Raw genomic sequence first — 24,475 nt, 5'->3', positions numbered from 1 at the left:
TATTGTTGTTTTGTTGTTCCATTGAAATAGTGTGGTTGTCCTACGTCAACCAACACCCATTATGGCTTGTTTTCGGTAGAACCGTGGTTCATTCTAAGATTTGGTTTATTCTTAACTACTTCGGTCACCAGTTTTATTTTTTTTTTCTTCATTTCTGAGCTAGGAATTGATAGCTTGAGCTTTACAAACTGACACCTTAATCCCAATGACTCTCCTAACCTATAGATTATGCACCCCTATCGGTCACATGTCCCATATCATGATAACAAGCACATATAATACTCTCACCAATACTGCTAGTTTGCAATAGTATCAATCAGTCATATACATTAAAATCTAAAAATAGGAATTGAACTACTCAAGAAAATTTAAGTGCTAAAGAAATATACCATCCAAACTCCTACAAACTACAAAAGAAAATGAACTTCATCCCCTTTCTAGGAAAGATTTGGTATCCAAAGAGTTACTATATAGGTCAATGATGTAATTGCCATTACCAAAGGATCCAGGGAGTCTTGACAATAAATAAGAGACACCCACCTCTGGGAAGAATCCCAAAGATGTTTCTGGCATTGCAAAGACCTGCAAAAAGTCCAGTATCATAATGCAAGTTATCCAAGAAACCTAGATCTACAATTTTTTTTTTTTTTTTTAAATGAGTGTAACACTAGGACTTCCCATCCTAGGAAGTCACTTGCTTATTACTAATATTGCCCAGCACACTTGTTTTGAAGTTTTGATGTGATTTTATACTTTAGTGCTGTTATGATCAAACTCAAAAAAAAAAAAAAAAAAAAAAAAAAAAACCTAGAACTACTAAATTAAAACAATACTGCAAAAATCCACATAGAAGAAAAAGGAGAGCAGTTCAATCCTTCTTTTTATATGTAGGTACATCTCATGTATCCATACGGAACCAAAATTACATACCACTTTAAGACAAATGAATAATATAGCATTGAAGAAGAAAAGGGGAAAGAAAATCAGCATATTAAGTCATAGCAAAGATGAAGCTACAACAATTGGTCATTCTATTGAAAATTAAATACAACTCATGTATCCATATGGAACACATGGCACCATAATTGCCAATGCATTTAAAATTCTCATCTGCAAAACGAGAAGAAATTCTAATTGCCACCGCCAAAGGAAAGGTGAAGTCATTTAAGGACCATTTGAACTTGAGCATCATCTGGCAACTTCTAGCACATAAATATGGTATAGAATAGCTAGCCCCAAGTGCCTGGAGTTGCATTAGGACACAGCAATTTAGTGTACGCAGGCCAAAGAGAAGAGACCTAAAACCAAATTTAAGAACCTTTTAAGAAGTTCAAAACACAAGTGATAATAATGATAGTGGACAGCATCAGCATTTTTTGCTTGATCAGGTTTAACAATACAATTCTTCTTCTTCTTTTCTTATTGATACAGGAAGCATTAAGATTAATTTAGGACCCAAAAAAGAAAAATAAGAAGTGTCGTAATAAATTAAGTTTAGCATCTTTTTTCATTTTTATTTGAACTCAAAATGTCTCCATTAGAAACACCAAGAGGTGCCAGTTGAACTACAAGGTTCCTAGCCAAATTTAGCAACTATTGTACCTGCAACTATACATATTAATTAAAGAAGAACATTTGCAACAATTAAAATAAAAGGAGTGGAGGGAGAGAGTAGTGAACCATGAGATAAACAACCATATTCACTTCCTTGCTTTGGACATTCAAACTGACCATCATCAATTGAATGGGATAAAATAATGGAAATACATTACTGCTCTATAAAATCTCAGGGAAGTGTGTAATTCATAATCATCTACTAGGAGAAAGTAAAATTTTGTATGACTTAAAACTGGAGATAAGGAGAGATAAATACCGAATTTTCTGTTGCAACCTGGAATCTACCATGTATTGAAGCCCCTGCCCCACCTCCCATGACAATTCCATTAAGGATTGAAACCTTCAACAATATTTGCATGCTAATAGTAAGAAAGAATATATTCATGAAACTAACTTGACCAAGAATGCCTCCACAGTCAAAAGTCAATATAAACAAAAGATAATGAAAATTTACAATTCATGGTGAACAGGGTCACCTGGGGTTTACGATATGTTGCCAAAATGTAAATTAAGGTGAACTTCGTCCAATACAATTTTGCACCTAATCTCCAGGTACCTAATACATAAAAATATTGGGGGGGACGGGGGGAAGTATTACAGGATTAGCATTGATGTCCTTTACTTCTTAAAAAATAAATTCTTGAAATTCACATAAGTTGAGCATCTTGTAAAGAAGAGATGACTGAAAGACTCCACAATAGCAGTTGAATCTTATCTGTGGTGGTAGGTCATGAATAATCTAGATGTTGAGGACCAGTGAGGGTGGTCCAATGAGTAATAAAAAGAGCCTACACCTTCATTAATATCCCGAATCCCTGCTGCAACATCAGCTCCAGCGCAAAATGCTCATCCCTTTCCCTAAAAAAATGACCACGGAGGACATGCAATCAGTTTGCATTCTCTGCAAGGCTGAAACAATCGAAAACGTGCCCAATTCTTTACTTATAAACTTTAGTTAAACAAATGAAAATGCCTATCTATCATATATGCACAAGAAAATGTCTTGAGACTCCGAACAGCCTTTACTAAGTAAATTTTCAATTGAACTAGATGAAGTTTAAAAGTTAACAACCCTAAGAAGGTTGCTTTTTTTTTAGAGGATTAAAGAAGATAATCTGTTTTATTTAGCCAAAATAAAATAACTTCCGACCTCACCACAAAACTCGCTTTTCATTTAGAACCAACATAAATAACTAAGGGTTAATTTTACAACAAAATCCTTACAACCTGCATAACAAAACAGCAATCACAATGATTCATTAGCACAACCTGAATTAAGAAAATTAAATGTAATATCCACTGCCATGTACCCACACATTCATTTGCGAGGATCAGCCAAAATAAAGTGTCAGAAAGATATGACTTTCTTTTTGATTTATTTCCAATGCAATTTGAAGGTAAGATATGAAGATTGTCTCTTAAGAATGGACATACCTTGACAATTACCAACTTCACATTAGAATCCTCCTCATATGCAACGAAAAGCTCCAATAGCCGAGAAATCTAGAATTTTGCATTAAACACAAGTTCCAGATAAAAAGTTATAGCAAATTGGTTACTTCATTTGCACTATGACATGCATGCATAAGTATTGCAATATTGATATTAGTATGCATTGTTGTATATATAGGTATATACGTGGATAGGTTGTAATAATGATATTTAAGATTAGAGAGTATTGACTTACAAAGATGATAAAATGAAAATTCAAGTTCTAGAATTTTCTATGTGAAAATTCAAGTCCAAGAATTTTCGGTCGGTCGAGATTTTTCTCGATTGATTGAAATGATCAAGAAATTTGATCTAGAGTTTCTGCCTCTCTCAATTGATGTTTGATTCCTATTCGATCGATCGAGAAGAACTTTCGATTGGTGCTCAATTTCTCTCGATCTTTTGAGACTTATAAAAACTGAATTTTTGCAGAATTTTTCTGGTAACTGTTTTTAACGTTTGAAAAGGTTTAAAGCCTTGTGAACAGTTTTATGAAACATTTAAACTTTCCATTCGAGTCTTTTAAATGATTATAACCTTATGGGGATAAATGTGGTTCATGTTCACTTGATAACTAATTCCTTTCTCTCCCAAAATCAGTTTCTAAGAAACACAAAAAAATCCTGTGGGTATTCTCCAAAATTCCTGTTTGTAGAACCCAACCAATTTGGTTGTATCTAGGAGACGAATTTGTGATAACTCTTTCGCAACAATAGTGTGAGGGTAAATCTTGTCTAAGGATAACAATTTTGTGCCTCAAAGTTATCTATTTTTCTGTTTGTCTTTTGCGTTCACTTTGCTCTTTCTTGATTATTTTGTGTGTTATCCCCAACATGCATAACATTATCTTGCACAAAGCAGAATATCATGATCGGTAAATGGAATGCAAGAAACCACATAACAAGATCTGGAAATGGCAAAAATTCCCCAAGTAAAATTGTGATTGACATTACAAAATGTAACAAAAGGGCATGTATATTCAAAAGACAAAAGAAACGGAATAAGGTTGATCCACTTAAAGGACTAGAAATACAAAATCATCCATATTACGGAAATTATACTTAATAGATTATTGAGTCCTGCCATTTTGGAACAAAGAAATAACACCACATATAGCAGACATAGCTTTACACCCTGCCATCGCATTTCTTTTGATTTTATTTATATATACCAATTTAAAAACATAAGATAACTAAGGCATTTGATACCATAACATGGTAGTATAATATGAAAGAGAATGCAAGAAAACACATCAAGAGTATTCAATAAGTTAGGTGTCATACCATTTGAGATGAAAGGGCATTCAGTTGCTTAGTTCTATTCAATGTCAATATTCTTGTAGACAACTTCTCTTCAACCAAAATCTGTCAAACAAGAAAGGAATATATATAAGTTACAGAAAATGACCAAACACAATACACTTTACGATGTCTGCACTGCATAAATTGGCCACGATCTTCTTAGTTCTTTTGCTAATGATAATTCTTGCCATTATTGCAAATTTAAAGGTAATTTATTCAAGCATCCAAATAGCATGTCTGTTTTGGAATTGTTTATTTTTGGTAGCTTATTTTCATAATTCTACTAATGATAATTCCTTGGCAAACAAAGTTTAGCTACAAAATTAGTTGTAGCATAAAACTACAACTTTACTCAATAAAATAAACATTACTACATATTTTGAAAATCTAACAGTTGAATTGCATATTCTTTACGCTCTTAATATACATGTCAAATTTTGTGTCAATCGGATATTATTTACTATATGATCTATAAATATATACATTTTATGCACAATTTTAAATTACAAAAACTTGCAATTTAAACAATTTATTGATGACATAGCTATTGATCTTTAATTTTTTAGAAATTTTGCAAATATGGAAGATATAATAAGAAGATGTTATCCAATAGTAAATTTGTCAAAATTCACACACAATGAAAAGATATTGAATAAGGCTGTAACTTAAAACTACAACTAATTTTGTGGTTAAACTTTGTCTTTCCTCAATATTGTAGATAAACAAGATATTGAGAAAGGACAAAATTTGTCCTTCGTTTGGTTATCTTGTGTGAAGATATTGTAGCTAAACTTTCTCCTTCGATTGTTTTGATGAAAAATCTTGTGTAAAGATAGTTTTCCAATATTTGGTAACATCATAAAAAATGAGTCAAAGGAAAACTATCTTTGATCAACATAAAAAATATAACTTATTTTTAGAGGTTCTTTTCCACTAAATTTTTTGGAAAATAATTATATCTCACAGCAAGCTAAAAAAGAGAAATTAGTATTATAAAAAACACTACTTTTTGGAAAATGATTCATTTTCTAAAAAAATATTATCACCGAAATAAACATATTATTGTACACTTTTATTCATAGTATATATATATTTTTATCATAAATCAAGCAATTTTAAACCGATTAATTAATTAATTAATTAATTATTTTTTTGTTTGAAAACTAAATTATTTGAAACTGCATCATACTATTTCATGAATTCATCAAAAAAAAAAAAAAAAAAAAAAATCAATGCAACTATACTATCCTTGGAAATTAAAAAAGGAAAAAGAAAAAAAAAAACAGTAATCATTTATTGTATTATAATATATATGTGTGTGCCACGCTGCCACCTCTAGTAAAAAATTATAAAGGAAATGACATGAAAGTGTGAAACCATATTAATAGATAAGATTGATAAGTGAAGCAAGACTCTGGTTGGAGAGACAACCTGGTCGTCGGGTTTAGTAGAATTGAGTGCATCCATGCCTCTCTCTCTCTCTGCTGTTCTGATGAGTCTGTTACATTGGTCCTCTTTATAAAGACATAAAAAGACATGAAAAAAAAAAAAAAAAAAATGTAATGACAAATTACACATTTGTGTATCACGTACTAAGCTAATTGGTGATCCTGATGTTCCTGCTGCACTAGTTAAGAATCCCATCAGAACAGTCTGTACCACGTGCTAAGAATAGTACATAAGCAAAGTCAGTCTTTTGGAAAATATTTTATTGCACAAAAGACTGAAGAGTAAAAACTAAGAAAAGTCATCACAAAAGAACGTTTAGGGCTGTTTGGATTGAGTTTTTTGATAACTCAATTCTCTGTTTCCATAACTCATAACTCAAAAATGGTGGGATCCATAGTAAAAAGGTTGTTTGGCCAAACGATAACTCTGTTTCCATAACTCTGTTTCCATCACTCAATTCTCTGATTTTTGAGTTATGGAAACTGAAAACAACAAAAGGCTGTTTTCAGTTTCCATAACTCATAACTCAATGGCATTTCCGTAAATAAACACACATGAGGGACCCACAGCCGCAACTTTTGACCACCTTTTGACTTTTTTTTTTTTTTTTTTTTTCCTGGGTTGGCCGTTCAGTTTTTTTTTTTTTTTTTTTTTTTTTTTTGGGTTGGCGTTGTTCTTTTTTTTTTTTTTTTTCTTTTTCTTTTCCTTTTCCTGGGTTGGCTGTTCGGTTTCTGGGTTGGCGTTGTTGTTTGTTTTTTTTTTTTTTTTTTTTTTTTTTTTTTTTTTTTTTTTTTTTTTTTTTTTTTTTTTTTTTTTTTTCTGGGTTGGCGTTGTTCTTTTTTTTTTTTTTTTCCTTTTTTTTTCCTTTTTCTTTTTCTGGGGTTGGCTGTTCGGTTTGGTTTTTTTTTTTTTTTTTTTTTTTTTTTTTATATATTAGCTTCGGTGAGTTGGGTGCTAAAAAAAAAAAAAATTACTGTATTGGCTGACAGGTGTGGGGTCCATGAATAGTGTGAAAAAATTGAGTGATGAAAATAAAAATGATGTTGCCAAATGAGTGTAAAAAAATGAGTGATGAGTGATGAGTTATGAGTGATGAGTGATGAGTGATGGAAATTGAGTGACGGAAATTGAGTGACGAAAATTCCTTACCCAAACAGGCCCTTAGTCTTTTTTCTGTCTTTTCCTCTTTAAGTCTTGTTTTGTTGCTTTGGATGGAAGACCAGTTCACCACACGTGAATATGGCTGGACTGAAAGCAGTGGCTCAGAAATAAGCAATGACCCTTTTGATGAAGAATCTGAGTCGGATCAACAGTCTTTTGAGGGAGATGAAATCCCTTTTGCAAGGTATGGACCTATCATAGCTGCAGATCCTGAAGAAGTCAACATGCAGCGTGATTTCTGGGGTATGTGTGCAATAGGGTTCATTCTTGACTATAGAAAATTCTCAGTGAGGCATTTACAACAAGTTATTAATGCTGCATGGAGGATCAAAGGTTCAGTTACTGTAGTAGGTAGAGATTCATACTTTTACTTGATTCACTTTGAGATGCTGGATGATTTAAATCATGCATGCACAGAGGGTCCATGGGCCGTTGATGGAGCTCTTCTTATACTAGAAAAGTGGAGACCAAATTTGGTCTTGAGTAGATTGCAACTCAATCATGTCTCCTTGTGGGTTCAGCTGCATGGATTTCCATTGGAATATCACTATCCGGAGTTAGCTGAGAGAATGGGACAATTGATTGGAATCTATGAAAGAGTGGATTGGGAAGATCAACTTCCTAGGAATATCAGATTTATGAGGGTTAGAGTTCGTATGGATCCATGGATGCCTGTGCTCACAGGTTTCATGCTAAGACTTGATGATGGTTCAAGAGTTTGGGTTCAATGCAGATATGAGCGTGTTCATAAGCTTTGCACAAGGTGTGGTTTAATTGGGCATAGCAGAGGACAATGTACCCAAGACATGGATGATATTGAGAGGTGGATTCACAGGCAAAGGCGTTGCCTCCAACAAATTCATCATGTACAATTTGGATTTGATGTTTTAGAGCCTCTGTTTGCAAATAATCTTAGAGCTTACCATAACAGAAGAAGGAGATGGACTACTCAGATTCGGTTTGGTAACCTTGACTGTAATCCTCACATGCATTCCCATGATCAACCTCCCAATCTTGAAAACAATGAAGTACCATCTCAAAATCAGACTTCTGAAGTTAATAATCAGACCTTGCATGAACCTGATACGCCTGTACACTCTATTAATGCAAATGATCCACCTAACTCACCCCAACACACACGCAATCACGCAGAGAATGCTCATGCAAGCCTAAATTCTGCCATACACTCACTGAATTTGGGCACCAATGTTAACCTTTTAACACCCCTTAATTCTCCCTCTACAGAAGGGTGTGGTCAAAATGCTCTGCAGTCTTCTCAACCTCAACACACCAGAAATTCCATTAGTCTCAATGAACAAACAGATTCTACCTTCTTGTTGAGACCTCCTTGGCAACTCCCGGTTTCCTCTGACCTTAGGTGGACTTGGGTTGGGGGTGAAGGTCCTTTCATTACAAACGAGGAAATAAGAGGTTTAAACATGGATTCTTCTGAAACTGAGAGTGATTCTGTTACTGAAAGGTTATACAATTTGGATAAGTTAAATGAAGACAGACTAGAGGTTTTGGTTGGGGTTGCATGGAAACGTGGATAGATTCCGGAGTCACCTGAAGAGTTAGTGGACAGTTTAGTTCAAAGAGTTAACAGAGGTATGGTTAGATTTGAAAGAGGTAACTCTAGTTTGGGCCAGAATTTGCACGGTCCATTGGACAGTGATACAAACCCAGGAACTGAACTGGGTCAATCGGGCATAGTGACAAGTGCACCACAGTCCATTTCTCAGGGTCTATCTAGGAGTTTGGACACAGGGTTGGACAATCTAAACAACTTAAGCCCAATGTCATCGGGCCCTGGCCCACCTTCACCAGGGTCAGCTAATTCTGATCCATATCCTTTATCAGAGAAGCAAAAAGAGGAAATTAAGGATTTGAATCCGACAAACTCCACTACTTCTGGTGTCTCAAGGAAAAGGTTTAGAGTGGAATTTGGAAGATTGGGAAGAAACATAAGGCAAAGGCTTCTCTGTGGTTTTTTCCCCAATGAAGGTACACCTGAACTCTCAGTAAACCCTAATGATTTTCCTTTCTCTCATTCTGATGATTCTTTTGATAATTATGTTAATGGAAATGGAATTGGGCATTGGGAAGCTGGCCCTAAGCAGCTTCCCCAAGGGCCATGAAGATCTTAAGTTGGAACTGCAGAGGTCTGGGCAAACCTACTGCAGTTCTTAAATGTAAGAAAAAGGCCCTAGAACTTAAACCTGATTTAATGTTCTAAATGGAAACTAGATTACCTAAAGAGAAGGGTAAGCAAGTGTGGATCAAATGTGGGTTTAGTGATGGCTGGGAAGTACCTAGGGATGGTTTGGGTGGAGGGTTGCTTTTAGCATGGTTACCTGGTCTTAATGTGCATATAGTTTTTCATTCTAATAATATTATACGTGCTGACTTGTTAGACTCTAAGGGTAATCCTCTGTCTATTACTTTCATTTATGGTCACCCTGAGCATGCTAAGAGAGGAGAGGTGTGGCATCAACTAAGAAATTTAAAAAGCCTGGCCCATCAGAACTAGCTATGCATAGGGGACTTCAATCAAATATTGTATAAAGAGGAAAAACTTTCCTTTAACATGGGTTCCATTGTAGGGGCTGACCTGTTTCAGCAAGTTATTTCTGAATTACATCTTTGTAACTTAGTTGCTAATGGTCAGAAATTTACTTGGATGAATAACAGAGAGGAGGAAGGGTTTGTGATGGAGAGACTAGATAGGGCTTTTGCCAGTGTTGATTGGGTTAACTCTTATCCTCAGTACTCTCTCCTAAATCTACCTATAGTTGATTCTGATCATGGACCTATCTTGCTGAATTTTGAGAAGCAATTACCCTATAGGAAAAGACCCTTCAGATTTGAATTAATGTGGATCAACCACCCTTCTTGTAAGGATATGATTCGTCAGGCATGGAATTTACATACTAAAGGCTCTAGGGGAGCCCAATTGAACAATAAATTAGCTAATGTCAAAAAGGAAGCTATTGGTTGGAACAAATCGGTCTTTGGAAAGGTGGAGTTGGAAATCAAAAAGAAATTGGTTGAGCTACAAGAGATGCAAGATTCAATTGTTTCTTTAGAAGATGTTAGGAAAGAGAAAATCTTGAGAGAGGAATTGGAAGGGCTTTTGAATAGAGAAGAAATAATGTGCACACAAAAGGCTAGGAACAATTGGGCCTTGTTTGGAGATAGAAACACTAGATACTTTCAAACTGTGGTTAGACAAAGAAGAATTAGGAGCAGGATTGTTCATACAAAAAATGAAGATGGAATTCTTTTGGAGGATCCTTTGGAGGTGGAAAACAGATTGGTTAATCATTTTAAGGCTTCTTTTGAGGATACAGATCCGATGGATGTTGGTTTTATTCTTAATGAACTCCAAAAAGTGGATTTGCCTAAACTCTCACATAATCAATGCCTAGAATTGAATAGACCGATAACTAATCTTGAGATTGAGGACACTATTTTTCAGTTGGGTCCTCAAAAAGCTCCTGGCCCTGATGGTCTCCCTGCTTTCTTTTTTCAACATTATTGGGAGATTGTTAAAACTGATGTGTTTAATACTATCCATGCCTTTTTTCATTCGGGGTCCCTTTTCAAGCCTCTTAATCATACTTTTATCACCCTTATCCCAAAAATCTCTTTTCCTAATGATGTATCTTATTTTAGGCCTATTAGTCTATGTAATGTGATTTATAAGGTCATATCCAAAATTCTTGTTAATAGACTTAAGCCTTTTATGGACAGCCTCATTTCTCCCTTTCAAAATGCCTTTATAAAAGGTAGAAACATCTCTGACAATATTCTTATTGCGCATGAGATAATGGATATCCTTAGAAAGAAAAAGGGGAGGAAAAATAGTTTTGGAGCTTTAAAGATAGATATGAAAAAAGCTTATGATAGGGTGAGGTGGAATTTTCTGAAAGCTGTTTTGATATCCATGAACTTTGACCATAAATGGATCAAATGGATTATGGAATGTGTAACTCTTCTTGTGAATGGTAGTACTACTATGTCCTTCAAATCAGCTAAGGGCCTAAGACAGGGTGATCCCCTCTCTCCCTATCTTTTTCTCTTATGTACCAATGTCTTATCTATGTCTTTACAAAAGGCTGAGCAGGAAAAGTTAATAAATGGGGTAAGGGTTGGTAGGAATGGTTGTACTTTTACTCATCTGTTGTATGCTGATGATTCCTTATTTTTCTTCAAGAATGATAATAAGTCTTTAGTAAATTTGAGATGTATTCTAGATTGGTACTGTAACCTATCTGGACAGTGCATTAACTATGAGTTACACAATAAATGTGAACTTGGTGCAAAATCCCAGTAAATACCTTGGACAAAACTTTAAGCTTAGGGGCAATAAAGTGGCTAACTTTCAGTTTTTGGTGGATAAGCTTCAATCTAAGTTACAAGGGTGGAAAGCTAGCCTCCTTTCTCAAGCCGGAAGGACCACACTTATAGCTTCTGTTCTTTAAACCCTCCCTTTATATACCTTTTCCTGTTTCAAGGTACCTGAAACAATATGCAAAAAAATGGATTCAATAGTCAGTGCTTTTTGGTGGGGTCATGACCTTGGGGTTAGAAAGTTGCACGTGATGAATTGGAACAAGATTTGTCAACCTAAGTCTTGGGGTGGGTTAGGTCTTAAGAAATTCAATTTAATGAACCAAGCGATGTTAGCTAAACAATATTGGAGAATTAGTCAACACCCTAATTCATTACTTGCAAGGACCTTCAAGGCTAAGTACTTCCCTAGGGGGTCAATACAGGATTGTTCCCCTAAACCACACCAGTCATGGGTTTGGAGGAATATAATCAAGTTTGATAACCCTAAACTTAAGGAAGGGAGATGGGGGGTAGGAAAAGGATGCAATATTCCTCTGTAAGGTTGAATTTAATCAACCATTTTATTGGCTTTATTCCGTGCCAAATTTGCTTGTATTTCAGCATTTAGTAACCCTGTATTTAGGTGGGTTTGTTGTAAGGGTAGTAAGTGAGATAGAGTAAAGTTTGCTCAAGAGTGTGCAAGAAAACAGAGACTCGCGGCTTGGCCTCGCGGGTGACTCGCGGCTGCAAGCCGCCAGATGCAGCACACATGCCAAGCATGCCGGAAGGTGAACACTCATGCTAGCTGGAGCACTACAGGACAAAATAGGACAAATAGCGACTGGATCTCGCGACTTAGTCAAGTCGCGAGGTCAAGCCGCGAGCCACCCCTGTTTTGTAAATCCTGACGTTTTACATTCCTCTCCCACTCCAGTATAAATACCCCTTTTACCCACAAATGTAAGAGAGCTTCCAGAGAGAATTTTAAGAGAGAAACCCTAAAGAAAAACAAGATTGATTCACCCACAATCTATACATTAAAGTCTCTTCAAATTTCTCAACTCTCTTCCTCTCCATTGCCAAATCCTTGAGAGGCATTTTACCAAACCTTGTTCTCACCATATTCATCATTGTGAGAGGGCTGTTTGGATTTCTAGGAAGCAGTTAGGAAGGAACCAATCTACATTGGTTGATGCTACGGTTTAGTAGCGGAATTTGGGAAGCTAGAAAAGAAAAAGGTTCGGCGCAACCTCGTTGGAGCAAGAAGCTTGGAGGACTTAGGTGCACTGGGTAGATTAGGCTTGGAGGGTCTATTGCTGTCCATGTATCCCAACTACATTTTCTAGTGGATTGTTTACCGCTTGGAGGGTGGCGGAGAGGTTTTACGCTAAGGGCTTCGGTTTCCTCTTCGATAACACATCGCGTGTTGTCTTTGTGTTTGCATCTTCCTTCTCTTTTATCTTTACCTTTTATTATCTGCTGTGGGTTGTGATTTTAATTTGGCTTAGATAGTTTTTCCAATTCCATATTATAGCTTATGTTAATTTTCCGCACACTAGTTGTTTGACATAATGCTTGAATTGGTTAAGTTGTAATTTGGGGGTCTAAACGTTCAAGGGTGTTTATACACATATTTGAACTTTCATCCTCTTAGTCATCAAGATTGATGTAAAGGTCTACCTCATAATCTACTTCACCCTAGTTTGACTACTGGTATAGTTGCTAACCTTATAGACCAACATTCTCATAAGTGGAATTCAGATTTAATAAGAGATATTTATCCTTTTCCCTTATGTAAGGAGATATTACAAATTCCCCTACCTAGGATCTATTCTGTTGATGATAAGTTACTATGGAAGCACTCTAATAGTGGTGAATTTGAAGTTAAAAAAGCATATAATATTTTGCTAGAGGACTACCTGACACTTTATAATGATCATCACAGCCAATCCCATGCTGATAATAAAGTATGGAAGCTAATATGGAAGATAAAAACTCCACAAAAAATTTGTAATTTTATTTGGAAGCTTTTTCAGGAGGGTCTTCCCACCAGACAGCTTCTAAGGAATAGGGGAATCATTGATATTGGTCCTTGTCCTTTTTGCAACTTTGCAGAAGAATCCACAACCCATTTGTTCCTTATCTGCCCTTTTGCTAGAGCTTGTTGGCATGGGTCACCATTAGCTGTTCACACATCTGATCTTCTTGGTATCTCTGTGCAGCAATGGTTAAAGGGATTAATTATGTCTCATAGTTTGGATGATGAGGTTTTTATGGAATATATGCAGAAAATTTTCATCACATTGTGGACAATTTGGTATCATAGGAATAGAGTGGTTCATGAGGAAATACAACCAAATCCCTTGGACGTTGTGCTTACAGCTCAAAATCTGTATTGCAGGTACAAAGAAGCATACTCCATCAGTTACGAGCCAAACAGAAGCTGTTCCAGATCAAGAGTTGAACACAACATAGAAGTAGGACACTGGCAGCTGCTAATCAAGATTGCAGGGGTAAGAAACTCAAGATGTAATAGAAGTGCTTGGGCTTATGAAGCTAAGGATATGCAAGGAGTTATCAAATTGTGTGGTGTAGCTAGCAGCAATGCAAGTTCAACAAATGGGGCTGTACAGGAGGCTTTGATGGAAGCAGTCATCACAGCCAACAACTACGGATTTAATAGGATTCTCTTTTTGACAAACAACAAGAATCTGATCCAACTTGTTCACAGGTCTAAGACTCCAGCTTGGCATGAGAGGTCCTTGATGGCTGATTTGGATATTTTGTATCAAAGTGGTTTTGTTTGTAATCTGTTAGTTGTCCCCAATTGTATCCTTGATTTTGTTAATGTTGCTGCAAAAATGGCAATCCGAATGCCACTACATCATACTTGGGTTCATCCTAGTCTTTTGTAATTTGATAAACTCTGTATCTTCCTTTGCTGGTATGAAAAAAAAAAATAAAAAAAAATTGTTTTTATTTGATTGGGATAGGAATTTATTTGTTTTTATACTGATATTTTCCAATTTCTAGTTTGAATATATTACGCGGTTTCTGAATTGAATCAAATTCCTATCCAATCAAATATATCACAAAAAATTTCCTTGTTGGGATTGAATTGAATGCCGACATATGCTTCTTTTTTTCTTTTCTTTTTTTTTCACCAAATAAAATAATCGCCCTCAATACCAATAGGGATTTTTTTTTTTTGTTTAAATGTGGAAAACAAATAAAACAATTGTCTTGCTAAGAAGTAAGGACTTCTATGATATATAGCACCTATAAATAAAATATTTTATTAAAACGTAAATCATAGTTTTTAAAATTTTGTAAATCGTAGTTTTTTTTTTTTTTTTCTTAAAACGTAAATTCCTTCAGTAACCATTTCATGATTTAAATTCCTTTGATTGATCTTTTTTGGTTAAATTCTCATGCATGGCTGACTGTGGCAAAAAAAAATTTTGGATGGCCTTTTTTGCAACTATTCATTCACCGGAGGTTGCTCTGGAGATTGGCAAAATAGATGCTATATTGGAAGGAGATTCTGAGCCTACTTTTGAAACTCAAACGGTTCAAAAAACTTGGCAAGAGAGATGTTTAAGGCTTTTGAGGTCAGACCAAAGTCGATCTAAGGTTGAACTGTGATGATGTCATAATTAAATTAATAATTATTTAAAATATAAAAATATAATTAAATTAGTAAAACATTGAGAATATATATTATTTTCATATATATAAATTTAATTATTTGGTAAAAATTCCTATAAATTATCAAGAATTCCACTTTTTTTAATCCTCAATTATAAGTTATACATAATCCAATAGGACTTAGCCCATTTTATAATTAATAAAAAATAATAATAATCAATGATAACTATTGAAGAGGAAATGACATGAGAAGGGGTCTTTTTAAATTGTCTAAAGCTAAGTCCAATCCGTTTTTCCTTTTTTGTTTTTTTTTTCTTCCCTTATTCTCTACCATTTGATTGATTGATTGATTTATCTCTCAACTGTTTATAATTCCATATCTTTATCTCTTTCTTTTTTTTTTTCTTTTATATTACTATCTTTCATTTTTCTCATCCATCCAATGCCTGTTTTACTTTTCCAATGCCTACACATTTCTACAGGTTTTCCCTCTTCTCTTTTTTTTTTTTTTTTTAATTTTAATTTAATTTTTTTTTATGAACCCTCTTCTCTTTTTCTTCTTCACAAATCTCCTCACAAAACTCTTCCTCTACCTCCTTCTCAGTCTCACTCACAAAAACAATTATAGTTTTTTTTTTGGGTCAAAAAATCTTGCAGAGCATTGCGTCGTCACCATGTTCTTTTTTTTTTTTTTTTTTTGGGTCAAAAAAATCTCGCAAAAGCATTTAGTGCCAAAAGGAATTTTTCGCCTGAAACTGAAACGTTGATGCGAGTTCAACGTTTGACAGAATCTATGGTTGAAGCTTAAACTATGGTGATTTGGTGCTGTGAGTTTGTAATGTTTTTAGTTTTTTAAAATAAAAATAGCTTTGACTTGAATCGTGAAAACTGTCCACATTTTTTAAATCTAGGCGGTTCAACCGTGGTTTGAATGGATCCCTTCTTTTCTTAGCTAGAATGGTTTCCAGGGTTAAAAAAGCGTAATAGTGAAAGGTTCCCAGTTAATCAGGTCAGACTGTACGATCCTAGGTTTAAAATCATGATTATGAGATGGTGATTAAGGCATTGGGTGACCATGCTTCTTCTATGGCCTCTTATGCAAACCTATTGAATGATGATAGGTTTATTTCTAGACCTTTTTCTCAATTACGTTACTCTTATACTAAGTGGTAAGGTAACAAAGTTGCTCATAGTCTGGCTTGATATAATGTTAATATCTCAAAATTTTTACTTGCTCATAGTCTAGCTCGATATAATGTTAATATTTCAAATTTTTTAGTGTGGATGAAAGATGTTCCACCGTAACTTTTTTATGTACTACAGGCTAATATAGATGATTTAACTTAATAAGAATCCACTCATGTTTTCTTCTCAAAAAAATAAAAAAAAATAATCTCACTTGCCAAGTGGATCACTTCTAGTGTAAACTATTATGCAGTGAGTGATGTAAGTTCTCCAATAGTGAGTGACGTGCCATTTTTTGGCATAATTTCTCTATAGGCGGTGGCCTTTTTTGTTTTTTCTAATGTAACTTCTTAGGTAGTGATCTTTTTTTTTTTTTTGGATAAAAGGGGAAGTATTATTTAATTATATATAATGTCAAACAACAGCAAGCATTACAGCCTTTACATTACACATTCTAGTAGTTCCTATATGTTCCATATTCCATACAAAAACCATATATACAAAAGAAGGACAGGTATCATAGGTTTCCAAAAGACACTGTTGCTGATTTCCCCTCTTCACTAGAGCATTTGCGCAGCCATTAGTTTCACAGAATATGTGATACAACTGGACGGCCCAGTCGCGCTCCTTAAAGGTTCCTGCAATCACATAATATTGGGTTAATAATTGGTAGGATATCATTAATATTAGTTAACCAAGAAAGAACTCTCATAGAATCTATTTCAAGATGAATAAATTTGAAACCCAAGTTCCATGCTAGAAGAAGTCCCTGGTGAACTGCACCCAACTCAGCGATATTATTGGAAGTAATACCCATATGTAGTGAAAAACCTGAAATCCAATCTCCTAAGCTATTGCACAACAATTTGCCTACACCACCTAAACTAGGATTACCTAATGAGTTGCCATCAGTGTTTAAATTTATAAAAGGTTTTGGCGGAGCGTTCCATTTAATAATCCTAGGAATTTTAATTTTAATATTCTTTGCTAGGCATACAAAAAAGAAGAATTTAGTAGCACACTGAACCACTTTGTGTATAATCTGATTTTGAGAATAAGATTGATTTTTAAATATACGTTCATTCCTTGCCAGCCATAAGTTCCAACATAGGAAGGTAAAGTAAATTTTCCAAGGTAGTTGATAGTGGAAGATAATAGAATATGATGTAGCGTTGGTATATAGCCAGTTTTGAAGTGAAAGGCGAAACAAGGATAGTGGTAAAATACCTGGAGAATGATACCATATCCTCTTAGCCTAAGGACAAACTCTTAAAATATGAATAGTAGTTTCAGGATTGTTACACCTAGGACAACAGTTATTTATTTCTGGACAAGAAAATGACAGCTGTAAATGGGTAGGCAAACGGTTTTGTATGAATTTCCAAATAAAAAATTGAATATTTTTGGGACATTGTAGTTTCCAAATCCAATTCCATTAGGTTCTTGTAGAAGGAACATTAGCTTGTTGGTATAAAAATTTTGTTGCAGATCGAACCTAACAAACACCGTTATTCTGAGGCCATACAAAGGAATCCGATAACCTAGTTAGTTGGGCTACAGGGATGCCTTGTATAAGTTGTTCGATATGTGTTGGGATAGGAAATTGAAAATTTTCTAGCCTCTAAATATTATTATCCCGTAAGGAACTAACTAACCTCTATTCTTCATGGGTAGAAAAGAGCCATGAATATAACTTCATAGCGGCCCTCCAAGTATCCAGTGATCCTCCTAAATACGAATGTTTTGTTTGTCCCCTAATACCCAATTCATACCTCGTTCAAGCCATCCTATTCCTACTAGTAATGCTTTCCAAATATGAGACGCTCTAGGGTTTATGCCACTATCATATAGATTTGTATGAGAAAAGTATTTGGCTTTTAAGACTTGAGCCTATAGCATGGATGACTTCTGTTTAAGCCTCCAAGCCTAATTCATAAGCAAAGACACATTCATATGACATGCAGTTTTTAGACCCAGTCTCTCACATTTTTAGGAGTAGTGATGGTTTCCCAACGTATTGTATGACAGTGTCTGTAATTGGTAGTATCTCCCCGTAAAAATTTGCAATTTAATTTATCCAGTTGCCTACTAATTTTTTGTGAGAGAAGGGTGGTTTGCATGGCATGAATAGGGATAGATGCCGAGGTAGAATTGATTAAAGTAACCCGACCCATAACAGAAAGGTATTTAGTTTGCCAGCCTTCGATCTTTTTCTAGATATTATCCACTATATGTTGATAAGCATATGCCTTTCGATGGGTAGTGAAAATAGGAGTTCCTAAATAAGTTCCGAGTCGAGCCGCAATGGGGATGTCAAATATGCCAGCTATCAGTTCTTTTGTTTGCCTAGACGTGTTTGGTGAAAACCAAAGACATGATTTTTGCTTGCTAATAATTTGTCCAGAACACTTACAAAATATTTGGAGAATGTTTTTAAGATTCTGGCACTCCATAATTTTTGCTTTTGAGAAAAGAAAGATATCATCAGCAAAGAAAAGATGGGAAATTTTAATTTGTCCCTTAAATGTAACAGGATGAATAGTTTTGTCTCAAACTGCCTCTTCTAGAAGGATGGATAATCTTTTAGAACAAAGAATAAATAAGTATGGGAATATAGGATCTCCCTGACGTATCCCCCTAGATGGAATAATAGTTGATAAAGGTGTACCATTCCACATAATATTAAAACGAGTTGAGGAAATCATATTCATAGTAAGATGAATTAGTTTAGGGGGAATTTGGAAGAATTCAAGCATTTCCTAAATAAATGACCATTCAAGCCGGTCATATGCTTTTTCAAGATAAAGTTTGAGAGCTAAGTGTCCCTTGGGTCTAGACTTTCTAACCATCGTATGGATAATTTCTTGGAAAATAATAATGTTGTTGCTTGAACAGCGACCCGGAACAAAACCTGCCTGGCATGGATTGATAATTTCTGTGATATAAGGTTTTAGCCTTTGCAGGATAATACGAGACACCAATTTATAAAGGGTATTGCATAAGCTCATAGGGCGAAATTGTGTGATTATATCCGGGTGATTTATTTTGGGAAAAGGACAAGATTTGTTGCACCCCAATCTTTAGGAATAGTCATAGTCTTAAAATTTTCTTAAATGGCTTGAATAATAGCAGATCATAGGATATGCCAATTTTTTTGAAAGAAAATCACGTGATATCCATCTAGACCTGGTGCTTTTAAAGGAGGGATTGAAAAAACATTCCGGTAAATTTCTTCAGGTAGTGGAGTACTACAAAGCCATTGGTGATGTTCAATAAAGGGATTGTACTGAAGGTAATATCTAACGAAAGGGAAAAGAGTTCCATTTTGAGGAGACGTGGACGTAAAAATTTTGGTAAATGCATCTTTGATATGGGTAATTAACATATCTCTCGATACCCATAAGCCAGTGGAGTCTTTAAGAGTCGTAATATGAGACTGTCTACAATTCTACAAAGTTTTTAAGTGGAAGAATTTGGTATTAGCATCTCCATAGTTTAAACATGTGATATGGGATTTAAGTTGCCAAAAAAGGAATTCTTGATGGAGTGTATGATTGTAATCTAGGATGAGCTAGTGTTCCAAATAAAGATATGCTGAAGGTTTGCATGCTAAAGCTATCTGAATGCCTCTAAGTCTAGCTAATAAGCGATTCTTTTTCCGAAACAGGTTGCCAAAATGTTTTTTATTCCAGTCAATAATATTGGTAGTTAAAAATTTTAGACGATGTTGTAACCTAGAAATAGGGGAGGAAGAGATGGTATAAATGCCGAGGAATTCCAACTGTTCTCAACCAAAGTTGAGAAAGAAGGATCAATTAGCCACATTTATTCAAATTTAAAAGGTTTGGTCAATTTATATGTGGGAGGTTCAGATTCTTATAAAATGGGGCAATGGTCAGATTTGGTACAAGGAAGGTGGTGAATTTTTGACCTAGGAAATAATATATTCCATTATGTATTACCTAAGCCTCTATCTAATCTTTCCTTAATATTTCGATGCCAAATCGGGTTCTTGTTGGTCCAAGTAAATTTAGGACCATGAAAACCTAAATTCATAAGAGACCACAAGAATTAATGCAATCTCTAAATGCATTTAACCTATTTCTGTTAATAGGAAGCCCCCCCATTTTTTCGTCTTCAGCAAGCATATCAATAAAATCACCTAAAAGGACCCGAGGCATATTAGCAGATGGTGATAAATCTTTTAAATATTACATAAAATTTTACGTTTATTAAAATTTGGTGAAGCGTATATAGCCGTAAGAAGAAAATTATAAGAGTTGGTGGGTACCTTGACAAGTGCATGAATATTCACTGGTGGTGAGAATCTCCACAATGAGCCTACTATCCTCATTCCACATAATCCAGATACCACTCGAAAAACCTATCAGATCAAATCTTTGGGAATGAGAATATGGAAGAGTGTTTATGACTGCTTGGGCACGTTCATCCGTGATCCTGGGTTCAACAATAATCAGAATTTAAGGGCAATGTAGATGATAAAGTTCGTGTGCATGGGTACGAAAAGCTTCATTTCCTGCTCCCTAACAATTCCAAGCAACTATCTTCATGGATGATGTGTTTGGATTGAGATAATCATTGGGGACCCTCCCTAAGGTCCTCGGCATCCTCACTATGGATCGAGTGATGCATTGATGAGTCACTATTATAGTCTTGATCCTGTGCATTGGTTCAAGTTCGCCGAGCCTTGGCCAAAACGTGACGTACACGATGAATGAAATGCTTTGGTTGGAGAACATGGTGATGTAAAGTGTAGTGATCTTTTTCAACCATGTGAATTATTAATTCCTACTGGCCTCCAAAATTTCCAATGCGAGTGACCTATTTTTGGGCATAATTTCTCTATAGTCAGTGGCCTTTTTGGCCTTTTGTAATGTAACTACTCAGGTAGTGATCTTTTTCAACCACGTGAATTATTCCTACGTGCCTCCAAAATTTCATGTGCAGTAGAATAGTCCTTAAACATGGTTGTAGTAAGTGGCCTATAATTCAAAACATGTGTAACACGTTGTGTTTTGTTTCTAAAAAGCAAGAGCCTCACTCATTTTCAGTGATAGACCAAAACAAAACTTGATGTACTACGACATGTCTATAGTATTTTTGGCTGAGTCAGTTCGGTGAGGAAAACGTGAAAAAAAAAAAAAAAAAAAAAAAAAAAAACTCATATTTTATGTGTGGTTAGGTTGCAAATCACCATTCATACCAATATACAATTGAGCTCATTTCTGTTTTTATTTTTTAAAAAAAAATATTTACACAGTGATACAGTATTTTGGTTGAGGAGTGTTATATTACATAATAAATTGTCACAATATTTTTACAATTGTCAAGGTGCAATTCGTTATATGTCAAAATAAAATATAAAATATTAATAAACTATCATACCAAGACCAACCACAACTAAAAATGAAACTCTTGTGAAAATATTATGACATTTTGGTGTTGTCCCTTGTCACAATATCATACTAGGATGTGCCCAACTTAAAATAAAGGTATTGTGAAAATGTGACATTTTGTTGTTGTCATAGTATTTTCACAATTAGGTGTAATAAACTTATGAACAATTCAAGTTTCTTAAAACAGTCCTATCCGCTCATGCAATATGGTATAAGAGCCCATTTTTCTAATCAACCCGAAAAGTCACCCACATCAACTTATGCATTTATTGTGCAAAATGCATTTTAGCTATATTTCTTGTGCAAATATACATCAGGATTGTTGTTGTGAATTTCAATTTTACTTATTTCTTTGCATTTCTTGAGGATGAAGAAGGCGAGTGGATTGTCACAATATTCTTATGCTAGCCTTTTTATTTATTTATTTATTTTTTTGTGCATTGACATAGTTTCACTAAAAGAAACCACTTTTCCATTTTATGCTAAGGTTAGGTCACAGTTTCCCTCCGAAATTTAAAACAGAGCAATTTCACTATTTATATTATGGAAACAAGTAATTACCCCCTATTGTTACTCTCTTATTTAAACCGTAATGGAATCTTATGAAGGTGTGTAACACTAGGACTTTTTTTCTGGGTTAAGTAAAAAGGTCACTTATCCTAACACTAATATTGCCCAAGCACACTTCTTTTGGAGTTTTAAAGTGATTCAATGCTTCAAGGTGTGTTTGGTAGAGTGGATTTTAGAGAGGATGGAAAAAAGATGAGAGAAAATGAGGAGGAAAAACTTTTTGGAAAGTGTTTAGTTGGGATGATGACAGGAAAAAATGATGGTAGGGCTCGAGTGTTTTCTCCCTGGCCCTATCACCAAAATGATGGTAGGGAACATGCGCTTCGTCCTGTACGTTTTTTATTTTTATTTTTTATTCCTTGCGATCAGTTCCAATTTTAAGCGTTTTTTTTTGTGCTTTATTTTTTCTTTTGCTTTCTTGGACGTTGCCTCTTCCTTTTTTTCTCTTTTTTTTTTTTTTTTTTTTTGTTTTTCTAGGGTTGTGGGCGTGACAATGCTTTTTTTTTTTTTTTTTTTGGTTTAGACGTGATTTTTTTTTTTAATAAATTTGAGTGATTGCTTTTTTTTTGGTTGTTGGTGACTTATTTGTTTTAATAGGGCATCATTTTTTAACAAGAGTATATGAGTAAATTTATACAAACTCACTTTTTCCATCCCTCCACATTTCCACTCCCAACCAAACAAAAAGGAGGGAAATTAAAATATTTTCTATCCTCTCACTTTTCCACCCTTCCACCATTTTCTATCCTGCCACTTTTCTACCATTCCAACCAAACATACCCTTAGTGTTGTTATGATTACACTCAAGAAAACTAGAACTACTAAATTAAAACAATACTGCTCAATCCTGTTTTTATATGTAAATGCAAATCTGTATCCATATGAAACCCATCAACAATATATAGAATGTACAAACCAAAATTACATACCACTTTAAGACAAATGAATGATAACAGTTCAATTGATAGCATTGAAGAAAAAAAGGGGAAAGGAAACCAGAAACTTAAGCCATAGCAAAGATTAAGCTGCAACAATTGGCCATTACAATGAAAATTATCTAGCTAATTAAATGTTTTACCTCCAGAATAGAAACACATAGTTGATGTAAGGTTGAATTTGAACTTTCAGTTGATCCCAAGCAGGACCAGAAAAATAACAAAATCGGATCAAATTAAACATTTTTGTATAATTACACATCTCAAACTTGTCAAACTTTTACAAACTCTATTTACTATTCAAGCATCTCTGCCAATATTTCAAAACATTAAAGCAAAATTTCTTATTGTCGAGCAGAATGAAGATTTTGGACACCATCATTTAAAATTCTCATTTGCAAAGAGAAAACTTAAGGAAACAGTTGGAGACAAGGCAATGTCCTTTCCGGTGGATGAGTGGTGAATTCTCGAAGAATATGTCATGAGTCCATTCCAAAACTTAGAAACGCAAGGTTAAGGCCAAACAGTGCTCTTTTGTATGCATAAGTGTCTTCAAATAAGAAACTTAAGGTGCCCATTTGATCTCCTAAAAAATTGGATGCCCCCTCTACAGGTTAACCCCTGCATTCTACATGATCTATTGATTCACCATTTAAACTTGAGCGTAATCTCGTAACTTCTCCCACATGGAAATGTCATAGAATGGTTAGCCCCAAATTTCTAGAGTTGCATTAGGATACAACAATTTAGAGTACACAGACCAAAAAGAGGCTACGTAGAACCAAACTTATATACATACATACATTGATACATATATTTCAATTAAAAAGCATAATATAAATGATAGTGCAAGAAAAACACATAATCAAAAAGTAAGTTAGGCGTGATACCATTTGAAAAGAAAGGGCATTCAATTGCTTAGGCCTGTTTAATGCCAATATTCTTGCAGACAACTTCTCTTCAACCAGAACCTGTCAAACAATCAATCAAAAAACACATATAAGAATCGAAGACATGCAAACTTAACAATCAAAATGCCCTCTAAGACATCTCCAACGCCGTGATTATCAAGATAAATAAAAAAAATAAAAAAAATCATTTAAACCATATTATCCCCCGAAAAAAAAAAAAAAAAAAAAAAAACCCCACGTTTTCTATAATATTCAACAGCTAAGACTCTGTTTAGTTGCTAGGACTTTGGCTTGTAAGAGAAGTTTCTAAAGTCCTACTCCTCAATTATTGTATACTTTCTCAGCAACCAAACAAAGCATGGAAATGGAAATAGAAATGATTTATAGAAGAGTATGAGAGAGAGAGAGAGAGAGACCTGAAGGTTGTCGGGTTTGGTAGAATTGTGTGGAGCCAT

The 24,475-nt window shown here is 34.7% G+C and overlaps 1 pseudogene; it reads right to left on the bottom strand.

Annotated features, from left to right (window-relative positions):
• Nucleotides 1-426: 426 nt before the first annotated feature.
• On the bottom strand, nt 427-24,475 carry LOC115984885 (annotated as a pseudogene).

The sequence above is a fragment of the Quercus lobata genome, chromosome 4 (assembly GCF_001633185.2).
Source record: "Quercus lobata isolate SW786 chromosome 4, ValleyOak3.0 Primary Assembly, whole genome shotgun sequence".
NCBI lineage: Eukaryota > Viridiplantae > Streptophyta > Magnoliopsida > Fagales > Fagaceae > Quercus > Quercus lobata.
The sequence above is the reverse complement of the archived record's forward strand: the minus strand, read 5'-3'. Positions and strand labels throughout refer to the sequence as shown.